Genomic DNA, 12,048 nt, shown 5'->3' with positions numbered 1-12,048 from the left:
TCCTGTGTCCAGGCGTTTCGTAACCTGGTCATAAAAAGAGACTAGATTAGTCAGGCATGATCTACCTGCTACGAACCCGTGCTGGTTTTCCCTCAGCATAATTTGTCCTGCTGGGCTCTCGCAAATGTGAGCCTTGATAATTTTTTCAAAGACTTTGCCTAGGATGGAGGTGAGACTGACTGGCCTATAGTTGCCTGGGTCCTCCTTCCTCCCCTTCTTGAAAATGGGGACCACATTGGCCCTTTTCCAGTCCTCTGGGACCTGGCCCATGCACCATTGAGTGTATCTGTTGTTAGTTAAGAAACTTTTGCTATAAATCCAGCCCTAGGGACAGTGACTGGAAGTGGATCTATATGTTCCCAGACTGGGGAATCTGCATACTCTTCTTTCACCACCAAAAGTGTGTGCATGTGTGTGTGCACACAGAGGGGGAAAATAAGTCCTATAGAATTAAAATTCAGACCCCTGTCCTTCCAGGTTGAAGCAAGGGATGCTCTCAAAGTCTAAAGCTGTGGAAAAAAAGAAAGGACAAGGAGAGGGAGTATGTGTGTGGGGGATGAGGATGGGAGGGAAATGCTAAGAGGAAGTGAGAAGGACTCACAGAAACATTTTCTGGGAATCTGCAGCATCCACCAGAATAATCCCCTGAAGCAGATGGCTGATCAGTTTAACATTCTGTCTCCGGGATAGCTTCTTTGGCAAAGTTTCCCTCCTCCCCTGCCCCAAGAGCTGCTTTCTGCTGGCAGGGTTGGGAAGAAGCCCAACTCCTATGGTGGCTATAAGGACACTCTTCAGTTAAAAAGCAGGCTGTATAACAAGACAAGGAGGAATTTTTTCTCCCTGAGGAGAAATAAAATCCTACAGATCCACTTGTCTGATGTTCCAATCTCAACAGAACTATTAAAGTTGATGCAAGTAATGGGTTCATTTATATGCACACAGGGCCAGAGTCTCAGAGAAGCTGAGAACCTTCAACTCCCACTGGGCAACATCCTGGACTTTGGGAGGGTCTGCATTTATATGGTTATGATTAAATGTAGTAAGGTAGCATCAAAAGGACCAAGCTGAGGCAGCAGTAATGTACTAGGTCCCATGCTTCTTCTCACATATGAGATGAAAGCTGCTCCTGTGGTTAGGGCAATAGTGGGAGATACATATTCATTTTGCTGCTTTAGTGCTGACTTTCTTGGTGGCTTTGGGCAAATCACTTAGCCTTTTAGTATTTGTTACCCAACTGGAACTGACCCTGTCCTAACCTCATGGAAATGAGTGCATTAGTTGGATGCTCAGACACTGGATGAAGCCATTGAAGATAATGAAACAGCTCTTGCCCAAAGATTTTTACAGCCTAGCTAAATAACTGGAACTGAGACCCTGTGAGGTTAAGTGATTTCCATAAGAGAGACTGCAGCAGAAGGAGCTATTGAACCCTATAGTTTAGCTACAAGACCTTTGCTTCTTTCTGTTTGTAGAGCTATGATCAATGGACTCAGTAAACTATGAATTCTCTCTGAAATAGGTTTCTCTGTCACTTATAATATAAGGTTTCCTTTGGAATGACCTGGATAAATCTCTTGCTCTGCACCTTCATCTACCACTCTGCATGCATTCCTTTCCTTCTTTTTTCTCACAGATATGTTTCTCTCCAATAGTTCAGAGCCTCTCTTCCATAGACTTTATGCCAGTGATTCCCAACCAGGGTGCCGTGAGATCCTTTCAGGGGTACCATGCAGTGCCACAAAATTTTAGCACTGTTAGGTGTGCCAACGTGATTCACAAGATAAACCCAGAGATTTCAAACAGGATTACATAGTGTCAAAACCATTCCGATCTGTTGTGAACCTTCTAATTTCTTTGCAACAGAAGAATTGCCCTTTTATTTTTCTATAGTTAAAAAATGAGTGAATGCTAAGAACTGGCATTTTTGAGGGATACCTTAAGTCTATCAAGGGGTGCCTCAATGCTTCAAGTCTATCAAGAGATGCCTCAAGTCTAAAAAGGGTGAGACCCACTGCCCTATTCTGCAGCTCCCAACAGCTGAAGCTCCACGTCATGCATGCAGGCAACAAAGCCATGAATGTCTGAATCAATCTCACCTTCACTATTTCCTCCCCGCTTCCCCCAATTGTATTACTTCCTCTGGAGTTTTGCTTGTTTTATTTGCTCACTTAAGAATGTTTCTACCTGAAAGATTAATTTAATGGCCTGAACCATCTCAATTTCAAGAGAGGGCTTTGGGAGATGGTAGGCAATTCAAAACTGAAGAAAAAACCCCTCCAATGCATAACTCTCATGAACTGCTTACCCAAAGCAGAGGAAGCAAAGGAGAATGGATATATTTTAGTTAATACACTGTGTTGGTATTCTTTGATTTCACTTGAACATCATAATCTTTAGGGGACTGCCTTAATGCTTTGAGTCATTTTTTTTTCCATTTTGCTAGAATAAAACGAAACAGGCTGTTTTCCTTTTGTTTGCACTGCAATATTTTTTCCGCTTCACTTCCCTGTTTTACAAGCAGCCACAATTCTGCCCTCTATTCCCCCTCTGCAACCTCAGTGACTTCAGCTGGATTTGAGAATAAAATAAGGGTCTAGCACGGAAATAATTCAAAGAGGGACTTTATTGTGTAAAGTGTGGAATGGTCAGAGCAGCATGAGTCTGGCCTTTAATGAGAGGTATATAGGGCCTGTCTGTTTTTCCTTCTCAGAAAGCTGAGGGTGGCTTTTGAAAAGGCAGGTCAATTTAAAATGTAAAGCACTGAAAACAGAAGATGTAAATAAATCCTGCAATTTTGGGAAAGGATAGTTCTATCTTCTGGCAGATAGCTCCCACCTGCTTCTTTTATTCCCACTTCCAGCAAAGCCCCCAGTCAGACTGATCCATCCTCCCCACTAATGACAACTCATGATGGGAACCTAGAATCCCGACCTTTTTTAATATATGGTGCATCTGGTGAAGAAAGGCTAACAGCTTGCAACCACAGGTTGGCAGATACATCTAATCTGACCTTAAAACTAAACCACACCCTAACCCAGATCAGTTCTGATCAGTACTGCATCATGCCACATCTTGTACTGTATTTTGTATATTTGCATAGTAAATAGCCTATATAACTGTGTCAGCTAACTGGCGGGCATTGTTTAGGAGCTGTATGAGGTTTCATAGATTTCATAGACATTAGGGATGGAAGGGATCTCATGAGATCATTGGGTCCACCCCCCTGCCTTAGGGGCAGGAAGTCATCTGGGGTCAGATCACCCCAGCAAGGTGAGCATCCAAGTGATTCTCAAAGGTATCCAGAGTAGATGCTTGCATCACTTCTGCAGGGAGTCTATTCCAGACTCTGGAGACTGGGATGGTAAAGTTTTTCCTTATGTCCAGTCTAAAACGGTCTTCCAGCAGTTTGTGACCATTAGACTTGTCTTCCCTTGGGGTACCCTGGTGAATAGATGTTCTCCCAGCTCCTGATGCACACCCCTTACATACTTATAGGCTGCCACCAAGTCACCCCTGTGCCTTTGTTTCTCCAGGCTGAACAGTCCCGTGCCTCTCAGCCTCTCATCATAAGGCCTGTTCTCTTGACCTCTGATCATGTGTGTGGCTCCCCTCTGGACTCTCTCAAGCTTCTCCAATCCTTTCTTAAGTGTGTAGCCCAGAACTGGATGCAGTACTCCAGCTGTGGCCTCACCAAGGCTGAGTAAAGTGGGAGGATGACCTCTTGGCTCTTGCTGGAGATGCATCAGTAGATGCAAGCCAGAGTTTTATTTGCTTTGCCAGCTGCAGCATTGCATTGGTGGGTCATGTTCATCTTGTGGTCAATCATGACCCCCAAGTCTCTTTCAATTATGGCGCTAGTGAGTGTGGCACTGCTAAGCCTATAGGTATGATGTGGGTTTCTTCTCCCGAGGTACACCTTTCTTCCCAGTGATTGCATTACCCCCTCAGTCTCCCTAGTCCCTCATATCCAGGAGACAAATGGGAATTGTCCCTCCCCCACCAAAAAATGTTAAAGTAAAATTTGTCAATACTGCTTCTTTCCAACCAATAGTTGGTGATTTGAGGACCCGGTATATTCTGACCAAAAATAATTCATCAACATTTTCCTGACATCTGACATTATTCTGTGAGCAGCAGTTTCTTCTGCTGGAAACAAGAATGAATGCTAAGAAAGGGGAAGAAAGATGGCTCTACAATCTAATGACTTAGTTGAAAGAGAATGGCACTCCTGCTGGCTAAATAAGGCCAGACTTCCTATGTGAATGAGCCTGTATTTTCTCTGTAAATGAGGCTATGCTTTCTAAGGACCTGGCCTCTCCCATTTGCTAATGCAACTGTTTCAGTCCCAGATGCAAGATTCAACAGCTACAATATCTGAGCAATGCTGTATCTTCCCTGATGCCTTCTTTCAAGAGGTAAACTACTCATCTTATCTGGAAAACAAGGCCCTTGGGGGATCAAATCAAGATGATTGCTACAAATACTGAATTCTTTGCAGCTATATCAGCTACTATCTTTTGTCCTTACTATGGGACTGTGAGAGACTTCAGTACTTAACAGAAGTGGAATCGTAATCACACTGTACAACTAAGGTATTTTACGTATCAATTAGCTTTATCATACCCATTGAATAACAACCATAATCATCATGTGGTGAACTTAGCACCAGGCACTACAGGTCTGTTTGTTGTTAATAAAGCAATGTTTATTCCCATGATGAGCCCTACTGAAGAAGTGTAGTTCAAGGAGCAATTTGACTGAAAAGATGGATGATGCACCAGAAGATGAGATTTCTAGACCTATGGAGCAATGCAGAGAAAGGATCCAAGACAGCAGTACAGCAAGAGGCTTGAAGAGAGTGAAGATACCAAGAGAGGCACAAGCAAAAAGGCTAGATATAAGAAAGACACTTCAGGGGTAGAGACTGGGGTGAAAGGTGATAGGGAAAGGGTTAGGGCCTGCAAAGGGAGCATGAAAGCTCTTCAGAGAATGATTGGTACAAAGAACAGTCTCCATTGCTTAGAAACATGAACTCTGAATTTCACCTCTCAGTACAATAAATCCATCTTATGCCACCCCCGTTAGAAATGAGATCTTAATCTTCAGTCTGACTCTAGAATCAAACCATTGATTCACTTTAGGAATTTCTATTTCCCTGCCAGAACCAACCTGAATAATAAGCATACAGAGGACAAGGGGAAATGTATTAAGCCATATAGCTTTGAAACACATTTAGACAAAGTTAGTGGGGAAGAAAATATCAGCTCATCTAAATCACTACCAGCCTCTTGAAATATTAGGGGATTATGCCTGGCTTGTTCAAAATATATCCCATCTCTTCTGTTGTGGATTTTCAGCTGTTTGCTCCATGTTTCATCCATACCATCCAAAAACCTAATCACGTGGAAATGATGAGAGATGAATCCCTTGGGATTTTCCCATAGCCAGTTCATGAGCTGGTGTAAATCAGCCTGCTTCTATTGAAGTCAGTGGATCTGTGCTGATTTTCATCAGCTAAGGATTGGGCCCATTGTGTGCTGCTTTCTGCACGGGGTCCATGACAGATGCTTGTAGATGGATATGGGCAGACAGGCAATAGCAGACATCACCTAAAGAAAGAATTATATCAAATTCCTTTTGTTTCTCTTCAAATCTACAGTCAAAAGGATTTTCAGTTGGTTTCACTGGATCTCACCTGGTCTCTGTTAAAGGAGAGAACAAGCAACCATAATGCTAGACTCGAACTTCCCAAACATGACTTCTTAGGCCCATCTACCTTCCCAGCTCCTTCTATCAGGCTTATAGCTAATGTGTTTTATCAGAGCTCTCCTGACAGCGGTGTTTGACATAGACAAGGGGAAGAGGGTTTTTATTTTGCCATGAATTAAAGTAGTTCAAAAGAGCTACAAAATAAGCATGTTGTAATGAATGGGCATTGCTCTGTACTGTGTATGAGTTGAAGTCATGGCCATGCGGCATAGCTTCATCATGTATCCACACAACGCAAATTTTACCAAACCAGGGGAAGACATTCAGTCACTATTATTGTATCCATGCAGTACAGTGTCTCACTGCTGCCTGGGAAGAGAAAAGGTGTTTCCTTTCAGTCTCTCACCAGTCTCATGGAAGGATCATGATAGAGGATCATGCCAACCTCATCTTCTAAAGAGTACTGAAAAAAAATGCAAAAATGACTCCTTATTCTGTCCATCCACGAGCAGAGCCATGTTTGCTCCTCCCTCTGCCTGTAATCAGGGGTAGTAAAGTGATGCACATCTTCTTTCAAGGCCATGCACAGTAGTGCTGACTGAAAATTTATATCACTGCAGTAAATCTTTGCTGATTTACAGTTATTGCCATCTTGTGATTTAAAGCAACACACCATTGAACCACAATACACACACACACACACATTTATATACATATACACTTTTATTTCACTTGAAAGAAGGGTTACCACTCAAGATATATAGACTCTTCATCCAGTTCTGTGGTTATAAAATTGAGTGCACAAATACTTGTGACCATAATAATTGGGCCTTTTGTTTAGACATCCACCTGATTTTTAGGTATCACTAGGCATGGGTACAAGTACAATCAACGGAAAGTGAACTTCTTTGTGGGAGTCAAACTCAGCTGTAAAATAGAAGGCCAGATTTAAAAAAAAATCCAGGCTAGAACAGGCTATAATAGGGTTTACTTTTTTAAACATTTTCTTTGAGTGTCTGGTAAAGGAGGCATTGCCCAGTGTTGTTTAACTGAAAAGTATGTATTTATTGAAAAATAAAAGACTTGTTTGCAATCGGGAAGTTATTTGATGGATACTCTGATACAAGCCAGAAAAAAGCATTAAGTGGAGCTTATTAAATAAACTAACTGGGTCACAAATTCTGAATAAGCAGCTATGAGTTACAGGTCCTATGAATAGAAAGTTGTTTGAAGGTCATTGACTTCATATCAGCCAGTGCCAAGAAATGGCTTTCAGTACCATAGAGAGCACCTCATGGTTTCTCTTCTGTGAGGCAGGTGAGCCAGGTAGAGTAAAACTCCTCCACTCAATGCAAGACTATTGATTTGTTTTGAGATACTGCTATGTTTTTTCTCTCTCCAGAATGGTGCTCATTTATTTACTCCGTCTGCATTATAGATTGGTTGGAAGGTGGTAATGATGTGTCCATGGTGTAGAGAAAACAAAGCTTGAGCAATTTAGTGCGCCATAAAGACAGATGAATCATTTAATAATGTATAGTATTGTCCTATCGTTGTTGGATTAACTCAATTTATTGACTGCAGGAGTTTTTTTGTTTTTTTTTCTTGTATTTGCAGACCCAGTGGTTTGTTATTTTTTATTTTATTCATACTTGTACAGCAGTAACTACAGCGGGGATCCCATCTGTGACTAAGGTACCAGTGATGAAGAAGTGGTCATATATTACTTCATTGCACTAGTGCAGATTCTATGATGATGCATGAGGAGAGCAGGAGATAAGTAACTTATCCTGACAGTTTGATGAATTTGGTGTAAATAGATGTAAAATCACTGATGAAATTACCCCAACTTATACTGGATGAGTTTCTATCTAATAGACCTATAGTCTATTTCTGCTCTCCTATTTCATGTTGCATAGTGCCTTTCACAAGCTGAAATGGGTCCATAAAGACCAAATACAAAGCAATTTTATTTGATGTGAGCAAACAGTGAAAAATGGAAACACTTGAAATGGAACATTAATGTTGCAATGTGATCCAAGTGGTTAATACTTAGCGGAGTGGGGAGCGGGGGTATGGAAAGTAATTGCATTTTTAATTGGTTTTATAGTCAAATTGGAAAGTTATGGACTCTAACATGAACAAATGCAATATAATACGTTTTTTTAGTCTCAACAGCTTTAAGGGTGGGATTGGCACCTAAATGACTCAGAGTAGAGGACATATACTGATTTTTAATGCTTCTAAGCTATGAAGGTACCTTTAGAAACCCCATTTACAGTGACAGTATGTTGCAGGGTAAAGAAATGTAATATATAGTCCAAGAAAAGGACTCAGTGATTCATGGTAGCACTTTTGTTCAATGTATGATTCTATAAGGAACAATTAAGAGTTGTGCAATACACTTTGTCTTTGGGGCCCGTAATGATTCTGAAAAGCACCTTTAAAAGGACTACTTTATATTTAGACTTATTTTTCTATACTGTAACGAGGTACTAGTAAAACACAGATGTGATAGGCAAGAGAGGGGCATCTCAGTGGGACCAGGACTCCCCACACACTTCTTGCATCAGTGTAACAGGAAGCCCCTTTCAGGAAGCACAGTTCTCCTGGTTTTATCTCCATTTCCTCTTGCCCCACAGTGACCAATGGCAGTTGGGTTTCACCCCATGTGCCTCTCAGTACATCTAAAGAGAGTGGACATTCACTACAATCAGACACTTTGGGCTGATCACTCCACCTGGTGTGGGAAAGGGTAGGAAAGTGTTCATGGAGCAAGTTGTAGTTTAGTTTCCTGTCCTGTAAGGAAAAGTAGTTGGGCACTTTCTCTAATTTATGCCAACAGATAATTGCTGTGAAAGACCTCTGCTCCCTCCACACCCCTTTTCACTTTCCTCACCCCAGCTGTCCCTTGCTAGCCTTGCACATACAAAGTTCTGCTAACCAAGAAAAGTTGTCTCCTAGCTATTTCTATCCTGAATCAGGTGCCTCGTACCACACAAGTGGCACAAAGTAGATAGAGTGGACCATAGACTTGGCTTCTTGTGTGTTGCCAAGCCATCCAGGTCTTTTTAGATGCTTAGTTGCATGGTTCCACTCAGAGTTATGGCAGCGTCTTTCCTTTTAAGACCCAAACATTCAAAAGACGGGTAGAGTTTCTCCTTAGAGCCTGACGTGCCCTTCCGCATAAAACCACACACAGAAGAAAACTAGGAAAATGTCATTTCATTTGATTCTCTGCTGAAGCAGTACATCTGATGTCTTTCCACCATACATCAGGAACCCAGCAGTCTGGCATGTTTTCTTTTCTTCCTACACCCACCAGGACTTGTGTGTGGTTTCCATTAAAACACATATTCTCAGCAACGATTAAAAGTGCCATTGCATCACATAACAGCAATCTTCACAGTGAAATTTTCTGTGGGTTGAGCCTAGCTTGTACTTCCTTGTGCTTGTGTTTTGAACTGAGCGACAAAAATGGTACAGATTGTTAAGGAGCTATTACATTTTTAAACTGAATGTTCCTACGGGTGTGGATGCTTTTAAAGGTCAAGTCTAAGACAGTATGTGCCTATGCTAAGCTGGCACAGTGCTGATATAACAGATGAAACAAGTAACAATTATCAATGTTATCTGAAGAATAAACAGCTTTTTTAAACTTAAAGGCTGCAGAATAATAAGGAGAGTGTTTGTGAAACATAATATTAAATAACAGTCTTGGTAAGACCACGTCTCGCAGCTGTGAAACAGTGGCGTAGACGGTGCTAAGGAAAACTAGTCTACATATGAAGGGGCAGGCAAAAGGCCATAAAAGGTCAATTGACGGGCTGAATATGGATAGTGAGCTTAAACAGATGGCATAAAGGCAGCTAATACATAACTAACAGATGGGGAGGAAAAATCCCAGCTGAGAATTCATCGAGAAAGAAAAAGGTGAAGGGGAAGAGAACAACATCAGGGAGCAGGGATGTCTGGGAACGGAAAATGGCCACTGGCTCCAAGGGCTGGACTTCTGGGGAGGTAAGAAGAGTAATTTGTTCAGGGCCACAAAAGAAGTAACCACAATGTAATTGCCTACTCTGGGACCTGGCCAGCCTGCTGGGACGCTCAGCCTTGGTCATGAGAATGGTGCCATGGTCTCTTCAAACTTCCTTTAGGTATTTATCCACCCACCCCCATGCACACCTCACAGTTTAATGCATTTATCCTCACTTTACTGTCAGAGTCAGGTAAGGAAGTGCTGGTATCCACAATATATAGAGGGGGGAATGATGTTTAGACACTTAAATCCTGTCACCTCTACATCCTTACATGGCACCCGCACGTAACTAGCCACATCACTACAATGCAGGGGATTTGTTCACAGTTTAGAGACTATTTTCCCCCATTGTGGAGCAGGATCACCCAGGTATGTACCTGCCAGAAATGAGAAGGAAGGCACTTCACCCTTTTAGCCCAGTGGCTAGGGCACTTCCTCACAGAGTATGAGACTCGGTGCTAGGTCCCCTCACCCAGGGGTGGCTTGAAGCTACAACTTCCAATTCCCAGTAATGCACTCTGACCACCAGGCCATGGGTTAGCACTGGCCAGGGCACTCTCTAGCTCTCCTCTTGAAACTGGCCTCCTGGCAGTGACAGAGGACAACATGGAGACAACTTCCTGGTGCAAGTATTGGAGAGACCAACTAGGATCCATGCTCTTCTTAACCAGCTGCTCACAAACAGGGAAGAATTTGTGGGATATGTAGAAGTGGATGGCAATTTGGGCAGCAGTGACCATGAGATGATCAAGTTCATGATCCTGACAAAAGAAAGAAAGAAGAGCAGCAGAGTGTGGACCCTGGACTTCAGAAAAGCCAATTTTGACTCCTGCAGGGAACCGATGGGCAGAATCCCCTGGGAGGCTGGTCTGAGGAGGAAAGGAGTCCAGGAGAGCTGGCTGTACTTTAAAGAAACCTTATGAGGATGCAGGAACAAACCATCCCTTTGCGCAGGAAGAATAGCAAATATGCCAGGCGACCAACTTGGCTTAGCAGAGAACTCTTCAGTGAACTTAAACACAAAAAGGAAGCTTAACAGGAGTGGAAGTTTAGACAGATGACTATGGAGGAGTATAAAAATATTGCTCAGGCATGCAGGGATGAAATCAGGAAGACCAAAGTGCAATTGCAATCAAAGTTGCAGCTAGCAAGGTTCATAAAGGGTAGCAAGAAGTGTTTCTACAAGTAGGTTAGCAACAAGAGGAAGGTCAGGGAAAGTGTGGGTCCATTACTGAATGGGGGAGGCAACCAAGTGGCAGATGATGAGGAAGAGGCTGAAGTACTCAATGCCTTTTTTATCTCAGTCTTCACATTCAAGGTCAGCTCCCAGACTACTGCACTGGGACAGTTTGGGGAGAAGGTGAGCAGCTCTCAGAGGTGAAAGAACAGGTTAGAGACTTTTTAGAAAAGTTGGACATGTACAAGTCCATGGGGCCAGATGCAACGTGTCCGAGGGTGCTGAGGGAGTTGACTGATGTGATTGCAGAGCTGCTGGCCATTATCTTTGAGAACTTGTAGCAATTTGGGGAGGTCCCGGATGACTGGAAAAAGGCAAATATAGTGCCCATCTTTAAGAAAGAGAAGGAGGATCCAGGGAACTAAGACCAGTCAGCCTCACCTCAGTCCTCAGAAACATCATGGAGCAGATCCTCAAGGAATCCATTTCTAAGCACTTGGAGGAGAAGGAAGTGGCCAGGAACAGTGAGCATGGATTCACCAAAGGCAAGTCATGCCTGACCAATCTGATTGCCTTCTATGATGAGATAACTGGCTCTCTGGATGCAGAGAAAGCAGTGGACATGATATATCTTGACTTTAGCAAGGCTTTTGATATCATCTCCCGCAGCATGCTTGCAAGCAAGATGAGGAAGTATGAGTTGGATGAATGGGCTGTAGGGTGGATAGAAAGCTGGCTGGATCGTCAGGCTGAATGGGTAGTGATCAATGGCTCAATGCCTATTTAGCAGCTGGTATCAAGTGGAGTGCCCCAGGGGTTGGTCCTGGGGCCAGTTTTGTTCAATATCTTCATTAAATACCTGAAAGATGGGATGGAGCACACCACCAGCAAGTTTGTGGATGACAAAGCTGGGGGGAGTAGTAGATATGCTGGAGGTGGTGGTTCAAAAGAGGATGGAGCTGGACTGTTCTCAGCTGGTGTGTGTAGATGAAATGGGGGCCCTAAATTGAAGCAGTGGGTTTTTAAAAATACCGCTTCAATTTAGGGCCTTTTAAAGCCCCATGTTGTGCACACAGCTGAACTCACCTGCCTCTCCAGCGGCAGGGGGGGGGGGGGCGGGTGC

This window comes from Alligator sinensis, unplaced genomic scaffold (genome assembly GCF_000455745.1).
Source record: "Alligator sinensis unplaced genomic scaffold, ASM45574v1 scaffold857_1, whole genome shotgun sequence".
Classification (NCBI taxonomy): Eukaryota; Metazoa; Chordata; order Crocodylia; family Alligatoridae; genus Alligator; species Alligator sinensis.
Note: the sequence above shows the minus strand (reverse complement) of the source record.